Here is a 16111-nt window from a genome sequence, read left to right on the forward strand (position 1 = left end):
AATTAGATATTTGTACGTTATTTATGGTGAAATATTGTATTATTATTGTTGTAAAACAGTTCGCTATAAAAAATACGATGGTAATAAGTCTGTTGTAATTGAAAAGCGGATGCATATCACACATAAATCGTCAAACAATTATGGATGTATAAAAAATCGTCCTTGATACGGAAACTTCCATTGTAGCTAATATCGGTGACAAAAAATAGAAAATCTTACTGAAACTGCAATGACAACGAAAACTACAGATAGATGTCGCTACTTGTCTTCCAAGGACGCCTGAACGAAGAATTCTGTGTCAGTCATAAGTCTACCTCTTGGCTCCTTGTTTTAATCAGAATACCCTCTGGCCACTACGATACGAAGATTGTTCGCCTTTTATATTTCAGGATTCGGAAGAAGATAGACATATGTTAGAGGATAGTAAGTAAGTTTAGAGTTTATTTTTGGAGTTTTGCTTTTCTTGATTTGAGGGCCGATGTATTTTTCGATATCGTTGTGTCGTGGTGTTAGGTTATACGGATCTGTGTTCTCAGGAAATTTATTACTATTGAAAATCCTGGTGTTTTAGTAGTGTGTAAAAATTAAGCTAATATTTTTGAGGCGTTTTGGGAACATTGATTTTCTGTACGTATTGGTCCTTAGTTTGCTTGGAGTGTAATGTTTCTCTGATTGTACATGTTCCAGGTGTTATAGGTTTCTAATTCGGCGTCACTTACTGATACTTTATTAATTTCGTGCTCTTATTTTAGAAATGGTGCCCTTTCATTAAATGGCAATATTCGGTTACCACTGGAGGTTTCGTCGGGGGGCTTTTAGTGGAGTGGTTGTCTGGTATGTGCCAGGATGTTTTTAAAGTTTTTGAAATTCAAGCACGGTTTACGTGTGCAACTTTTCCCCATGTAATTGATATTAGCATCTTAGATCTAGTGTTGTTCTTAATTAACATTACATTTTATTCTTACGATATTTTTAAAATTTCCCCGTTTTTAACGTTCTGGTTTTTTAATGAAACGTAAGTGGTTGTGTTAACGGTGGTGACCCAGAGGAAGATTTTGGCCATGTATTGGAAGGTGATTGAACAACGTTGGCGTTAAAGCGAGAAGTATGTAATGTTCTTACTAGAAATTTAGAGTTGTTCATTTGGTCGATATTGTAGAAAATTTAGTTATCTTCTAGCAAATGCTTTACTGATGTAAATGCAATATATAAAGTCCGGAAGACAAGTTTAAAATTTAACTGACTTTTATTTATAAATTATAGCACGTTATTACCGAGCTGTAAGTACACATCCTGATATCCAGGAGTTGATTTATCATACTGGTCTACAGTATTTAAAATTGGGTTTGTTTCTAGTTGGCAGAAAATCCAGTAAAGCTGAAAATATTGTATATGCCTTGTATAAAGGAACGTGTAAGGTTGGAGAAGCCAGGAAGGAAATGAAAGTTTTGTAAAACTAGTGAAATGTTAGGGCAGAATATTTTTTAGTTGAGGAATTTGAATAAGTTACGTTCAGCAGAACAGAGGAATGGGTTCGGTTATATCCTAAAGCCGAAACGAAAAATTAATCTAGGGTGAAGCTTTAATAGATGTAAAAATTTGTTTGTAGTATGGAACTGAGTTTAATCAGTTTTGTGGTAGAACGTGCGAAGTTTTCTTAGTGGTTGGTATAGAAAATTCCTTATTACAATGGGAATTTGGATTTAAAGGTGTTTAATGGTGGATGAGGCTGGTGGTATATCGGTGGCAGTATTTCCTTACGTTCCTGCTGCTGCAGTTTTTTCTTGAATTGTGACGTGTTCGTATACAAATAGAATTTCATTTAAATCTGTAAGGCAAGAACAGCTGGTTCAAGTGAAGGGTGGTATGGTGAAAGCTGAGAATGATTGCGGTGTTTCACCAGGGATAGGTGTTCAAGAGGTGCTAAAGAATGAGCAGGAGAAAATTTACTGCTAGTTTGAGGACATGGGCAGTTTATATAGCGGCGGACTGACGTCACGCCGAGGAATACAATGAGAACTAGGGTGACCTGAGGTAAATTGCTCTTGACAACAAATACAATGAATAAATACACTGAGTTGCAAAAATAGACGATGATCAAATTGGCAACATTGACACATGAGCTAAAGAAACATATGCAAAATAAGTTAGTAACAGGTATACATTTACATAGATAAGTTTGAATGATTGAGTATCCTGCGTGATCCGTTATCATAGGAGCGGCATAGGAAACGGGCCGCCATCATAGAAGACTCGCTTAGCGGGGATTTTACAGGTGTAATTGAAGTTATTTGGAAAGGTTGCTCTTGGGAGTGCTTTCTTGTTGCCACAAAAACTGACTTCGGTTATGCTTATAGGGTTCCTGGTAAATTTGGTGCAGTCCTTAAGTTGCAGTTATTGCTGGTTTTGAGTGGTCACTTTCTCAAGAGCGCAATTAAATTCAGGACAGGCGTGGTTAGGCAAGCCGCCGTCGATTTAGAGGTTAGGTATTAGTGGAGTGTTTCAATCCTCATCCACCACCACATGGCCCTGCAGTGTCTTTACTGCATATACCACACAAAAGCTGTATCGCGTATAACCATGTCACTTGCTGAAGCACTAGTGTTTTTATTCAATTTGTATCTGTGGTATATTTGCATGAAAGTGCTTTTCTTGGTATGTCCTTTGAAGGTTACAATAATTAGTTCGTAATGTGTTGGCTTCATGTAGGGTATCTGTGGAATGGGTAGTCAGTGTGAGACGGTAATCACATCACTTAAGTTTATTATCCAGGGGGTAATGTTCCGTTCAACAGCGTGATTGTAGTGAGTTACTCCAAGGTCCATATTTGAGGTTATGTAGTCAAATTTAACCCAGTGCGGTAACGACTGCATGTACAGGTAAATCGGAAGTGACTTGAGTAGCACGGGAAGTTTGCTCCTCGAAAGTTTCTTCGGGTTCTGGTGACTTGAGAGTAATAACGAAGGGGGGTTTATGCTTAGGACAGCAGAGAACTCTACTGATTATGAATGTTTTGAGATGCTGGCTTTGTGGCAGCATGGGCACTTAATCAGAAGGCTTTAAGTCATGCTAATGAGATGGAAATCAGCAGACAAGGTTGATAACCTTTTTGAACCCCAAAGTACTCTGTAACAGTTAGAATTATAGTGAGACTGTCTAGTGGGTTGCCATCAAGAAAATTATCGTACAAGTCTAACCAAGAAATCTGGAGTAATGTCATTTTTTTTTTTTTTTTTTTTTTTAGTGGAAAAGGACAAATTGAAAGATTGTCGCTCTGAACGGTAATTTTCTGAGATAATGGCGTGTGCTTTTCCTTCGGAGGGCTGTTGACTGTCTCAGTTTGGGTTCTTATCGTCATGGAAGTTAAAAATAGTATATTAAAAATGTAAGGCCTTGTACAGTGTTTGTAGGCTTCAAAAATTGAATAGGAAAGAGGTAAGAACGAGTATGTAGGGAAAGATGGGCCAGTGCTGTCAAAGCCTGTTTTGAGTTTGTACAAACCTAATTTTCCCAGTAATTTCCAAACTGCATTGGTGGTGGCAAACAAAAAATAAATTCTGAATGTTATCCAGAAAATACATTTGTAGTTTTCACTGTTGACCGTTTTGCGTAACTAGTGCATTCTAAAAAGAATTGAGGTTCAGCTTTCAGTATTTTCGTGGCCTTGGATTCCTTGTTGCTGCACGATATCCAAATTGTGTAATTGCTGCTGCTTTCCGTAGGTAATCTGAATAAATTATGCTGTTTTGTGCCCTCTGTATACCATGTTCTTGAACCTTAAAATAAGGCCTGCCTAACACTTCTTGACAGTATACTGGCTTTAATGAGAACGGTTGTGATGCTTACTGCAGTGCATTGGTGACTTTTTGCAAGGTAATTTGCTTATTTTCCATGGTTTTAGTTTTGTTTGTACTGGGCCTTAGAAGACTTTTGCAATTGCAGTTACTGACAAGGATAGAGGCATTTGTCACGGGGTAAGTTTTTACAACAGTTCCAACTCCATTTTTCTAAAGTACTGTAATAATGTATTTTCATGTGTTTTAATGTGTTCTGAATAGTTATGATAGTAATACATTGGGTTGTTACTAGCCTATGCACCCCTACTACATCCAACAAGGTTGGGGACCCGTTGGGAATGCAGAGTTTTGGGTGGGGTAAATCACCAACACAAAACAGCATTTGAATTAATGAATAAAATGAGGTAAATCATAGCATACCTAGCAGGCTATAGTCAGGCAACGTAGGCTAGTGTAATGTAGCCTAACATCCCTTAACCACAAGGGGGTGGTGGAACGGCACTTCGTGCCTTATCCCTAGGTGGTGATGGTGGCTGAGTGTCACTTAAAGGTGGATATAATTTAGCAGCTTCAAGTAAAAATTGGTGTAAAACTGAACTGTACTGCTGCAGGTAACACTGCATGCTTTAAAAAAAATCAATGCATTGTTTCATTTTCAAAGAAATCGTGAATTAAGTGAAAATAGTTACATGAACACAGACTGGACATAGCCTCACTCTGACAGACTTGAACCAAGTGACGAGCAAAAATGTCTTGACACCTGTAAGATTTTCACCAGGTCACGTGACTCCTAGACATGACACGTAACTACCCACAATGTAATTTTAAGGGGGAAAAAATTCGCATCAGAACCACAATGCAGTTTTAAACAACACTTGCATCAGAGCACAAACTGTCCGTGTTAAAGGAAACAAAACACTTCGAAATTTTTCGAGGATGGGGATTAGTCATATCTCGATGGTGAATTTCCCCAAAACTGTTCAGAGACAGTTTAATTTTTATGCAAAATTCATCTATAATACTATAATTATTATAGAATGAGTTGGGAATATTGTAAAATAATACCTGTCACGGTTTCAACGTTTTTGAAATTAGGCAGAAAATATTGCTGTGCTGTTTAGGTTGACCTGATGTCTGGTTCTGTTGCCCTGTCACTTGCATCTCTAGCTGCATGTTGAAATTGAGATAAGTTGCTTAACTTGCAGGGAGGGTTGTCAGGTTAATCTCATGAGACCCTCGGTTCTCAAGGCGTGGTTCTGTGTATGTGCGAGATGCTTGGGAGGTTGCAGCGGCAACCTCTTGCATACCAGACCCCCATAAGGTTGTGGGCTCGTTAATGGTTCGTTCTGGTCAGCTGGTTGGACTGTAGGGAAGGTAGTTTATTTCAGGTTGATCTCAACCTCAAAATCGCCGTTTATAGGATGGAAATTGTTGCATCTCCTTGCAGGTTGCTGGATATGAAGTACAAATAGTCTTCTTCAGAAGGTGTCAGCCTCCCTTTGTCCTAAGCATTTTGGAATTCCTCCACTTAAAAGTTTTTCCTGCTAGATTCGTTGGAACTGGTGAGAGGAAGAAAGGGTCGTGCGCCATTATCTCTTGAGAAATTGTGCTGGAATTCTCATTAAACAGGTTTTTCCTGCCAATGTCTTGTCAGGATAATGTAAATGTGAATTTTGTGGTAATTGCCCACAATTAATACTCCTTTGGTAGTGTTAAGGGAGGACCCGCCTGTATCAATATGGTGTTGGTATGCAGAATAACCATTATGAAGTATTTTCCTTTATGATTAAAAGAATTATCCTGCTAATGCGAGAGTAACAATGCATATTAGGCATTTGCTGTTTGTGACTCAAAACTTGTAAACAATCGCTTAAGTCACTGTGGTCTTTTATACAGTCTACAGTAAACATACTTAGCTGTTACAGGGAGAGGTCCCGTATTTCTGCATGAACTGTTACATTTTGAGGCAGTCATTATCCTCAGGTAATTGTAACATATGAAAAGTTATTTGGTCCACTTAAATAGCATTTTATTGTGGTAGGTGGTTCTTGCTATCAGTGATGTTTTAATGGTCACTGAAGCACCTCTGGGAGGAAGAGTAGTACAGGTGGTTGTGGAGAGAAGGGAGGAAGAGAAGTGGTCAGTTGGAATTGACTGGTTGGAAGAGGTACAGGAGGGCTATGGGTTGGACTAGATGAAGGTATTGTTTATTGAGGTTGAAGCTGGAAAGGCTGAGGCTGGTCCATCATGCATCAAATCCTGTGAAGCCTGAAAGGGCAGCACTTAAAAACCGAGTGGTGTGAAACGTGCTTTGCATTTGGAGCACAGCAGTTTTGTAAGCTGCATGTCTTGTATGGTTAGATGTCTTGGGCAGTATACTGACTAGTGCATTCTTTCTGATGACCAAAACGATGGCACTGGTTGCAATTCAAGTGGTTCAGGGATGTAATCCTTGAAGCAGCCTCATAATCTTGTGGGTGACTAGGTGGCATCTTTCTCGTGCATACAGAAAGGATCCGTCAATACACTAGGGCTTTGTGATATGGTAGCGATAGGTAGGATCCAATGGCAGATATAGGGAAATCACTTTCCCTAGTCTTTTAAGCTGGATCGAAAAGTTAGGTAGCTGGTATTTTTCCTACAGCTGGCTTAATTTTGTAACCTGGCCTGAAATTGTTCTTAAATACTTAGAATTAGTTTTTTACTGGGAGGTTTCCATTGTCACAGTTTCTAGATTTTCTCTAACAGCGACCCCAGGCCAAATAAAGACTGCAATAGCCTGCAAGAAAAAAAAATGAAAGTTAAATTCCTTGATAGTATTCAGTTAATTTGGATGTTTCACTAGTGTTCATCAGTTTCGAAAACTTGCCAGTAAGTTTCTGTGTGTGTACTGGATATAACATTGATTCACTTGAAGCCTACTGACAACTTTTTCGTGGTGTATGCGTTCAAGCATTTACGATGTCCTGTATACCTGGAGGAAATGCTACGGGAAATGTTTATTCCTTTCTGTGTTGAGGGTGCATTTCTCAGCTTCAGTTGTATTGTTTTGGGGAAAGTATCTGCCAGTGGTAGAATGTAATTTGGTGTTCTTGCCATTTAGAGATCGGAATGAAGCTCGTTAGGAGAAATGAATGTGCTGTACACCCCAACCCCCAGAACCTCTGATAACTTGCCTTTTAGGCTGCGGCAGGACCCACTGACAGGTCGACCAGACGATGACGTCAGACGATCCCGCCGCTGTTAGGACCAACTGCGCGGGTACTGGCTTGACGATACAACTATCATTCGTCATTGCATTAATAGGGTTTTGTATTTTCTTTAGTGGTGTTCTAATACTTACCTCATTATCTGTCCGTGACAGTTTTAGAAAATACTCATATGCCAAACCTGTGAGTTAATTTTTCTATCGTTGGACGAAGGTAAGAACTTTTAAGTAATCAACATCTGTTTTTATTGTCTTGAACAATATCTGAAGCAAACATTGACACTACATTGAAGATTATTCAAACACATAAGGGGTTCAATAAACGGAAAGAAATTTGTCGCGCTACCTGTATATATATTTACAAGAGTTAAATATCTAACTTTATTTTCCTTCTGGATGTTTCAGTTTTTTCGAAATTTGAAATGCTTAGCATGTTGTTGAGGTTATTGTAAAATAGATATTTTTGCAAAGAAATATACCGCCTCAACTGGTACAAAAACTCCCTACTGTCTTAGCTCACTTGACAAGATTTTTATATATTCTTTTTCCTCGATGAGTGACTTTCCTTATATTGCATTGAATACTTCCATCAACTTTCTTAACAGAGAGGAATTCTTCAGAGGGCTTATATAATTCTCTTCTGTTTACAATTTCCACCCAAGATTGGCCCGAAGTTGCACTTATATTTATCCTATTACCTGAATGTGGATATTTTGTAAAGAATTTTCTAACAATATAGCCACCCAATATATCTCGCGTTTCCTCTTCGATTGCTGTTGTAGTTGTTGTTTTCCAAATCTTTACCCAAATATGTATCCTCTGTTGAATCAAATGTTGTCCTCAATTTCAAAATCTAAATCTCGGAACATTAAGCTTGTCAAGCAGACTTTTGGTGCAAGCTCCCTGTCCTTGGTAGTTTTGTTGTTTCCATTCCTGAATAATTAATCATCTTGTCTTGATTATTGTGGCCTGGATTGGTGTTTGTTTTTGCACAAATTAGCGTGACATCCTTACCTAATGTATGTTCTCAGCCTGTATTTTTAAAAGTTATTCCTAATTGTACTAAATGAACAACTGCGAATATAAATATTTGTCGGCAACAGTGTCTTCGAAGGAAATTTTATTTTCTAAAGGATCAATTCCCATTTCTTTCCACATACGTAGGTTGTCTGACCCCAGGTCATGAACTATAGCAACAACTGAAAATCCTACAGCCTCTCCGTTTGATTACAGATAATTATATTCTTTACATCTAACCAAAATCAAAATATACTGGTTGCTTCTATTTACCAATAAGGCCCCTCGGCTTAGCTACCAACGCTTTTTCATGGGGTTTATATAAGACATCCTTCCCTTTGTCGTAGCACCGTTCCTTATTTATGCACATTTCATCCAAACTTAAAACAGCTAATTTTTCAGCCGGTGAGGGTTTCATTTTTTGCCCATGGTAATGTTAATGCTGAAGTTAAAATGCCAGGCTCGCACTCAGACTCGCGCTCTTTCATTTAGTGTACTTTTACATGGTAAGGGATATCCTTTTTTAAACCTTAATTATATATAACATTAGCGCTTAAACTTCTCAGTGTCAAGGCTGATACAGTATCATCATTGTTCCACTCGCTTTACTCTGTTATTATAGTCTTAATTTGCGTTTTACTGAAGAATGTACTCATCATATCCTAACAATCACTAAATTTATCTGTTCAGTATTTTCACTTAAAGTATTGTGTGTCCTTAAGCTGCCATTTTGTTCTTTAAGATGCTTGACCCCATTTCTTAATTTCTCAAGTTCATTTTTCATTTCCTCTGGTATGACTTTGACTACATCTGATACATTACTCTTCATTCCCACTGTCAAGAACTTCTAAGATTTTCTTGGCTTCTCTTTTGATTTCTTGCTTTTCACTAAATGTTAATGTTGACACGGCGTCTGAAACAGCACGAGATAGATTTTGAGAGTATTTATACACAACGCATATACAAGTATACTTTATATATATCACATCTGAAGTATTAACTTATTTATGTATGCATGCAAAAGAGGAGACTAAATTCATTTGACAAATGGAGATGGCACAGCGTCTTCCTTTAATAACCTCTTATTTTTAGGGCTTTCAATATTCAGCAGCCGTGACTTATCAATATAATCCTGGGGTTTGAAATGAATAGAACATAATTACTTCATGTTCATGATTGACTGCATCTGCCTGACGACATGCATTTGCTTTCACTGTTTGGTTTTATGTAAGCCCTCCACAGGGATAATACCCTCTCTGGCGGGCCCATGTACTTTTTCAAAATAAAGTTTCTTATATTTTATAATTCTTTCAGTGTTTTCTCGTCAGTATCGTAGCTCCTGCAGAATAGTTGTCTTAAGTTCTTTTTTAGAATTTGCTTGTATTAAGTTGCACAGTCACCTTTTCACCTTTGACATATTCTTTATATATTGTGCACTTTATGCCATCATATGTTTTATGTTTAGTATCACTATGACCTTTCTTTACACAATTTGTACACTTGATGTTGCTAGCACATTTTGATTTGTGATTTTCACATCTAGGGCTAGCTTGGTCATTTCTACAGTTTGTTGCGTTGTGACCAAATTCCTGACATTTATAGCATTGACAGGGCATGTAACAGGCGCGTACTTTGCAACGGCCATACAGTGTACACAATTTGTCACCTCTATCACAGATAGCCTTTCGTATTTGTGGTGTGCATTTGATGATAGTGTTTATATTTGTCATCTTTGGCCATCATTCCCTTTACAATTTTCAGATCGTTATTTTCAGAATTGAGGCTACTCTCCATATATTTTTCTTTACAATGTTAACGACAATGTCATCTTCATCCTTCGGGGGACACTTTTATTTTTGGTTTAAGTTTACCTTACTCATTTACTGATATATTGGTGATTTTCTGAATCTCCATTTTTGCATTTTCTGAGCTTCCTGTCCGGAAATCTTACAAATAAGTTTCCATCTCTTGTTGTTTTAACTATATTCAGTTGGCGCCCGTTATTTTACTCATAATTTTTTTCATTAGCTGCTGTACTCTCTTCGTTTGTAGATTTGACTGTGGCCTAATTTTTTTTTTTTTTTTTTTTTTTTTTTTTGTCTTTAGTGATTCAGCGTAAGTTTTGTCCATGTTCGTCACGGTCTTTACATCTCCAAGACAATAATTTTGTTTTTCAGATTCATCTATCTGATCATTAAGAATCTTGAATCAACTTTGTTAATGTTTTTTTTTTTTTATTAAAGTTCATCTTCAATAAGTTTTTTTGTGTTCTTTGTTCAGGCCTCTGACTCATGGCTCACGGTACGCGGTCGACCCGGGTGATTCATCGTTAATCTCCAACTGGCCGACCTGTCTTGGTGGGTCCAGGGCTGCAGTGTTTGACAGCAGTTACGAAGGTGTTTTAACGACTATCTCCCCCACAACGAACCCCCACCCCAAAAACAAAGGCATGATCGTAAGGGTTTTGGTTAGTGCATATCACGCATTGCTGTAGAGGTTTGTTCTTTTTAGTTTTTAAAATTAGTTTTATGGTTTATGTTCACGTAATTTTCATATATTCAGCTGAGATTCCTAATCAATCCTTAGGCAAGCTTGTAGTAATGTTGTTAAGGTTTATTTTGCGCAAATTTTGGTGTAAAATTCACTGTTTTGGCTAGTATTTTAACCCAGATGTATCGTTTACAACTGTGAAATGTTGGCATTTGGGATGAGAAGCTGATTTGGTCATATTTGACTTTGAAAAGTCATCCCCAATTTTGAATCTTTCTCTCCGTTTTTCCTATTAATAAAGGGATATTTTTAATAAAAACTTGTATCCAATTTAAAATTTGTATTCAGTATGTCTTTTTGTGACTATCTCGCAAGATGAATTTGACACTGTTGCCAACCAAATTTTAAATATCAGGTTTTAGGGATTTCATATGTCGGGGAATTTACTTTGATCATAGTTCTGGTATGAACATATTATAGGTTCACCGTTCACGCATGTGCAACTTCTTAACCCGTTGGGGGGTAAGTGCCGTCAGTGCACCTTACGTGGTGCACTGTAGGCATTACTTTAAGGTTCTTTGCAGCGTCCCTTCGGCCCCTAGCTGCAACCCTTTTCGTTCCTTGTAATGTACCTTCTTTCATATTCTCTTTTCCTTACTTTCCACCTTCTCCTAACAATTGACTCATTGTGCAACTGCGAGGTTTTCTCCCTGTTATACCTTTCAAACCTTTTACTGTCAACGTTTGAGCGCTGAATGACCTCATAGGTCCCAGCGCTTGGCCTTTGGCCTAAATTCTATACTCAATTCAATTCATGTGCGACTTCTCCAAGGAAAAATACGGACTGATGGCAGACAAAGATTCTGGACTAAGAGGTGATTTGACCTTGGATTTTGGAGCATAGGTGGCACTTAAATAATTTTCTATTTTAGATAAGTTATGGAACGGCTTGGCACTTAAATCATTTAGTCTTTATATGTTATGCTTAGGTAATATTTTCTATATGTTATGCTTAGGTAATATTTTCTATATGTTATGCTTAGGTAATATTTTTTCGTGGACTGATTAACTTTGATGCTCTGGTTTGAGTTTTTGCCAGATTTATACAAATACACTGGCTAAGTGGTTTAGTGCCACTGTTGTGTTTGTTGCTCGTAGAGTTGGGTACGGAATTTTGGTTTAGCCTAAGAAGGACCAACTAGCAGACTGGGGATCTGTTGGGTGTGGTTATTAGTACTGTATACTAGGCCCTGGCCAAAAATATTTTTCCCTTAAAGGTATTGCAGCAGTTGTTTTAGGGTAGTATTTCGGTAACTAAATTTGCGATTTTAATTTAACTAAGCTTTCCCTTTTCAGCTTAAGGAAACTCGAGAACAAAGCAAACTCCATTGTTTGGAAATGGTTTTAAATTAAAAATGCCTGATCAGTCAGACCCAACGTGACTGCCACTGTTGATCAGGTCTAGGCAACAATTGTTGTTGAATTTACCACTGTTATGGTCCTTTGAAGCGGTTATCATATTTGGGACGTCAAAATCGTACAAAAAGGTGAAAACAGGAGTACTGAAAAAGGATAAAAGTCTATTATAGTAGCGGCTCAAAATGAATGCTTTATTAGTTACATTATGGTCTGCCATTCCATTCAGGAACTATTAGTATTAATCATTCAGGTATCTATTTAGGTCTTGATACAATAGTTTATCATACGTACTATAACATTACATTTGATTGTATGAATTAATTTTTGCACTAGGCTGGCAGTGGTGTTACTGATATCTATTGAACCTTAAGTCTGTATTTGATTTTAATTAGTATGGGGGAAATATACTAGGGTGGCAGTATTTTAGCTGATATTTTGTTAAACACCTTAAATCTGTATGTGTTCTTAATTAGTAGCCTATCATTTGTCATGAAGGGAAATAAACAAGGCTGGCAGTGTTTTTAGTGATATGTAGGCTATTTGTTGAACTTCCTTAAATCTGTATATTTTTTAATTAGTAGCCTATCATTTGTATGAAGGGAAATACACCAGCCTGGCAGTGTTTTTACTGACATCTATTTAACATTCTTAAATCTGTTTTTAATTTGCCTATCATTTGTATAGGGAAATATACTAGGGCAGCAGTGTTTTTACTTAATTGTTGAACCACCGTAAGTCTGTATATTTAGTAGCCTATCATTTGTATGAAGGGAAATACAGTATACTAGGCTGGTAGTGTTTTTAGTGTTTACTATTTGTTGAACCATCTTCAGTCTGTACATTTGGTTTTCATCAGTAGCCTATCATTTATTTGATGGGAAATAGACCAGCCTGTTAGCGTTTTTACAGGTGTCTGTTGAACTTTCTCAAATCTGTATACAGTAGCTCTTTTTAATAAGTAGCGTATCATTTGTATGAAGGGAAATATACTAGGTAGACTGTATTTACTGATATCTGTTTGTTGAACCTTAAGTCTGTAATTTTTAAAATTAGCCTATCATTTTTATGAAGGGAAATATTCAAGGGAGCTTTGAAAGTTGGCAGGGACAAATCTGAAGTTACCTTGTATAGTGGATTCAGTAAATTGTGGAAATTATCAGCAAATAATTTTCAAGTTGAGCAGAAAATTTGGTAAACCGTGCACAGGATTATTTGAATGGTGCCTTATCTTTAGAACTTGGGCCATCATATGATGTAATTGGTATAGATTCCTGGTCTAGAAACAAAGGTGCAAGACTAAGCTCAAAACCTATATTTTGTGATAGCTAGTCTGACTGTCCTTAACGTACAACTAAAACTCCAAAATCTCTGAATTTAATTGTAGTTATTAAAAATATTGCCTTGTTTCAAATTTGGTCCATGCTTGTATGTGAAATTTACTGTTTACAAGTTTGAAAGGTATTTCTCACATAGTTGTATGGGGACTAAGTATTAATATTAATTGGCAAGTCAAACACATAGATAGCTGTGAAGACTGTAACATCTTTGCTTTAGGAATATATTACCTTGCTGTCATACAAACATAACGTTTTTTAAAAATTAATACTGTAATTGTGGCATGGATATTGAAGTCATGCTATCTTCATCACTAGCCTCGACTCGCTGCCATCAAACTTGAGTTGCTAAGAAGTTGTGTACTTTGATCTGGAGGTCTGGAGTATGCTTTAGTGTTCACTATTGTAAGAGATCGGGTAAACTAAAAGACCAGTTGACCAGGAGCTACCATATGGTTTTGTCGTCCAGTTCTTATTACAAGAAATAAGATAAAATCAAGTTTTTCTTTTTAGAATGTCTTACTATTGTAATGTAGGTGTCAAAGAAACGACAGGCAAAGTTGCTGCTACTTTATTATTACAGATCCAGGCAGTTTATATAGCGGCGAGCCTGGCGCCCGACGCGAGGGCAATGGAATTGACTGTGACCTGAAATTGAAACAATAAAACAATAATATGCAGTGAACAGTACAAATTACAATACAAAAGCATACAGAACACAATGTGGTTACAGTCTTGATGCCTGTGAATGAAGAGCGTGATACACAGTGTGCGTGTTTGTATAAATACGCATAAAAGTAAAATGATTAAAAATCGTGACCTGGCACGTTTAAAGGCGTGACTAGTGAGCTTGAAGAAAATGGAAGTCACCAAAGAAAACATGCTCGAAAGCGGAGACTTAATTAATGGCGCGCGAGAGGCGCTACGCTGGCGCCCGATGTGGTGACTTGCAAATCTCCCAAGACGAGGACGCGTCTGACTAATCCCCTGTATCTGCTGGGACCTGAAGGGTGCCGCGGCTCTTGAAGATAACGGAGGGTCTCCGCCTGTGAGGCTGCTGGTTGGGCGGTCCCCCTCCTGGGGCGGCGCCTGCGAGGTGAGGCGTGCTGGGTCGCGGTTGGTAGGAAGGTGCTGCGTCGCTGTCGGGACTCTCCGACAGAAGGCGGGCTAACGGTCTAATGAAGCAGTCGTCCTTGCCGGGAGTGCCAGCTGGAACGCCTTGCTGTTTCGTTCCAACGGAAGAAGGTCCCCTGTAAGGGCTTAGTTGTGGTGGGCCACGGCGTCGACTCTGGCGAAGGCGTGGGTGCGGATGACAGCTGTGGCGGCATGAAGGTGGTTGCTTTGTGTCGATGTATGGCGCCTGCAAGGCGAACTTGCCCGACCACGTCGGAGCCTCTGCAGTGATGGGGAGTGGCGTTCATCCGTCCACCGAGCTCTCCCACGGCACCACGAGGGAGTTCCCCATAGGTTTGTTCAGCTGCAGATGGGTGCCGTGGCTCTGGGGAGCAGTTCTCAACCCGAGGAGGACCCACGACAGCTGATGTTTCCAGTCCACGGCGGTGCAGCGGGCCTTGAGGATGACTTTGGGACCTGTGGAACCCGTTCAGCCAGGCCGTTGGCCGCTGGGTTATGCTGTGGTGGTGTGGTGCGTGGTTCCCAGCAGTTGAGCCAGGGCAGACCACAACTCGGAGGGCGGGGCCCCTGTCGGTTGTGATGTGGTCGGGATGCGGCGGCTAGCAACTGGAGAGCAGGGCCTCGGCGCGCGGCGCTGGCGGTAGCTTCTTGCATGGGTGTGGCCGGGCCACCTGGTCGAACGGTCTACCACTGTCAGGAGGTATCTGGATCCGCCTGATGGGAAGGACCCGACGACGTCGATGTGGATGTGGCAAGTGGCGCCTGGCTGTGGGAACTCGCCTACCCAACTGCTTGTGACCCACCTGGTCTGGCACTGCAGGCACTGTTTCTTGAGGCCATGGCGTCCTTTGCACCCGTGCTAGACAAACTTTTTTGAAAGCAGTTTGGCCGTGGTCACCGGAGGGTGTGAGAGGCCGTGAATTATGTCGAATACCTGGCGGCGGCGTGAGGCTGGAGACAAAGGCGGGGCTGACCTGTGCTGATGTCACAGAGCAGGCTGGGGCCTTCGGGGCGGTCACGTCCGCCACGAAGATGTGATGGCGGTGCGGTATGCTGGGGTTTCTGGGTCAGCGGCCTGTTCTCTGGCAAAGGTCCTGGTAATCCTGCACTAAGCTGCGCTCGTTCAACTCGACTCTGGAGAGGCGTCTGCTACAGGATTTTTCTTGCCGGGGAGGTACCTGACGGAACAGGTAAATTCGGCTATGGCTGAGTGGCGCTGCTGTCTGGAAGGTCCATGCGTCCCCTGCTTAAATGGCGTGAACCAGTGGCTGATGGTCTGTGAAGATTGTGAAGCGTCCCACTCCAGGAGGACTTGAAGTGCCGAACTGCGGTACATCGCGCCAGAGTTCCCTGTCCGAAGGTGCTGTAGCGGGTCTCTGTGGGATTGAACTTCTTGCTGAAGAAGCGATGGGCTGGGCGCCGTTGATGATTGCTCCAGAAACAGCACCGCGGCGGCGTTACTGGCGTCTGTGCGTCATGGAGAAGTGCCTTGGGATCCTGGTGTGCCAAGGCGGTTGCCTTGGCGGCGGCCTTAAATCGGGGAAAAGGCCTGCTGCTTTTATTACGATCCAGGCAGTTTATATAGCGGCCGACTGATGCCGGCCCAGCGAGAGACAATGGAATTGACTGTGACCTGAGGTCGAAACAATGTAATAATAATATGGAGTGAACAGTACAAATTACAATACAAAACATACAGAACTACAATATGG

The 16111-nt window shown here is 39.9% G+C and overlaps 1 long non-coding RNA gene across 2 annotated transcripts in view; it reads left to right on the forward strand.

The window, feature by feature from the left end:
* Positions 1-272: 272 nt before the first annotated feature.
* Positions 273-16111, forward strand: part of LOC136839191 (uncharacterized) — a 36482-nt gene continuing 20643 nt past the window's right edge. Inside the window, exons 1-2 of one of the 2 annotated variants that reach the window (XR_010853246.1) lie at positions 273-427; positions 10303-10518. This is a non-coding gene — a long non-coding RNA (uncharacterized lncRNA). The remainder of the gene's footprint in view (positions 428-10302; positions 10519-16111) is intronic. The other variant, XR_010853251.1, reaches the window with a different exon arrangement.

The sequence above is a fragment of the Macrobrachium rosenbergii genome, chromosome 1 (assembly GCF_040412425.1).
Source record: "Macrobrachium rosenbergii isolate ZJJX-2024 chromosome 1, ASM4041242v1, whole genome shotgun sequence".
In the NCBI taxonomy this organism is placed as follows: domain Eukaryota; kingdom Metazoa; phylum Arthropoda; class Malacostraca; order Decapoda; family Palaemonidae; genus Macrobrachium; species Macrobrachium rosenbergii.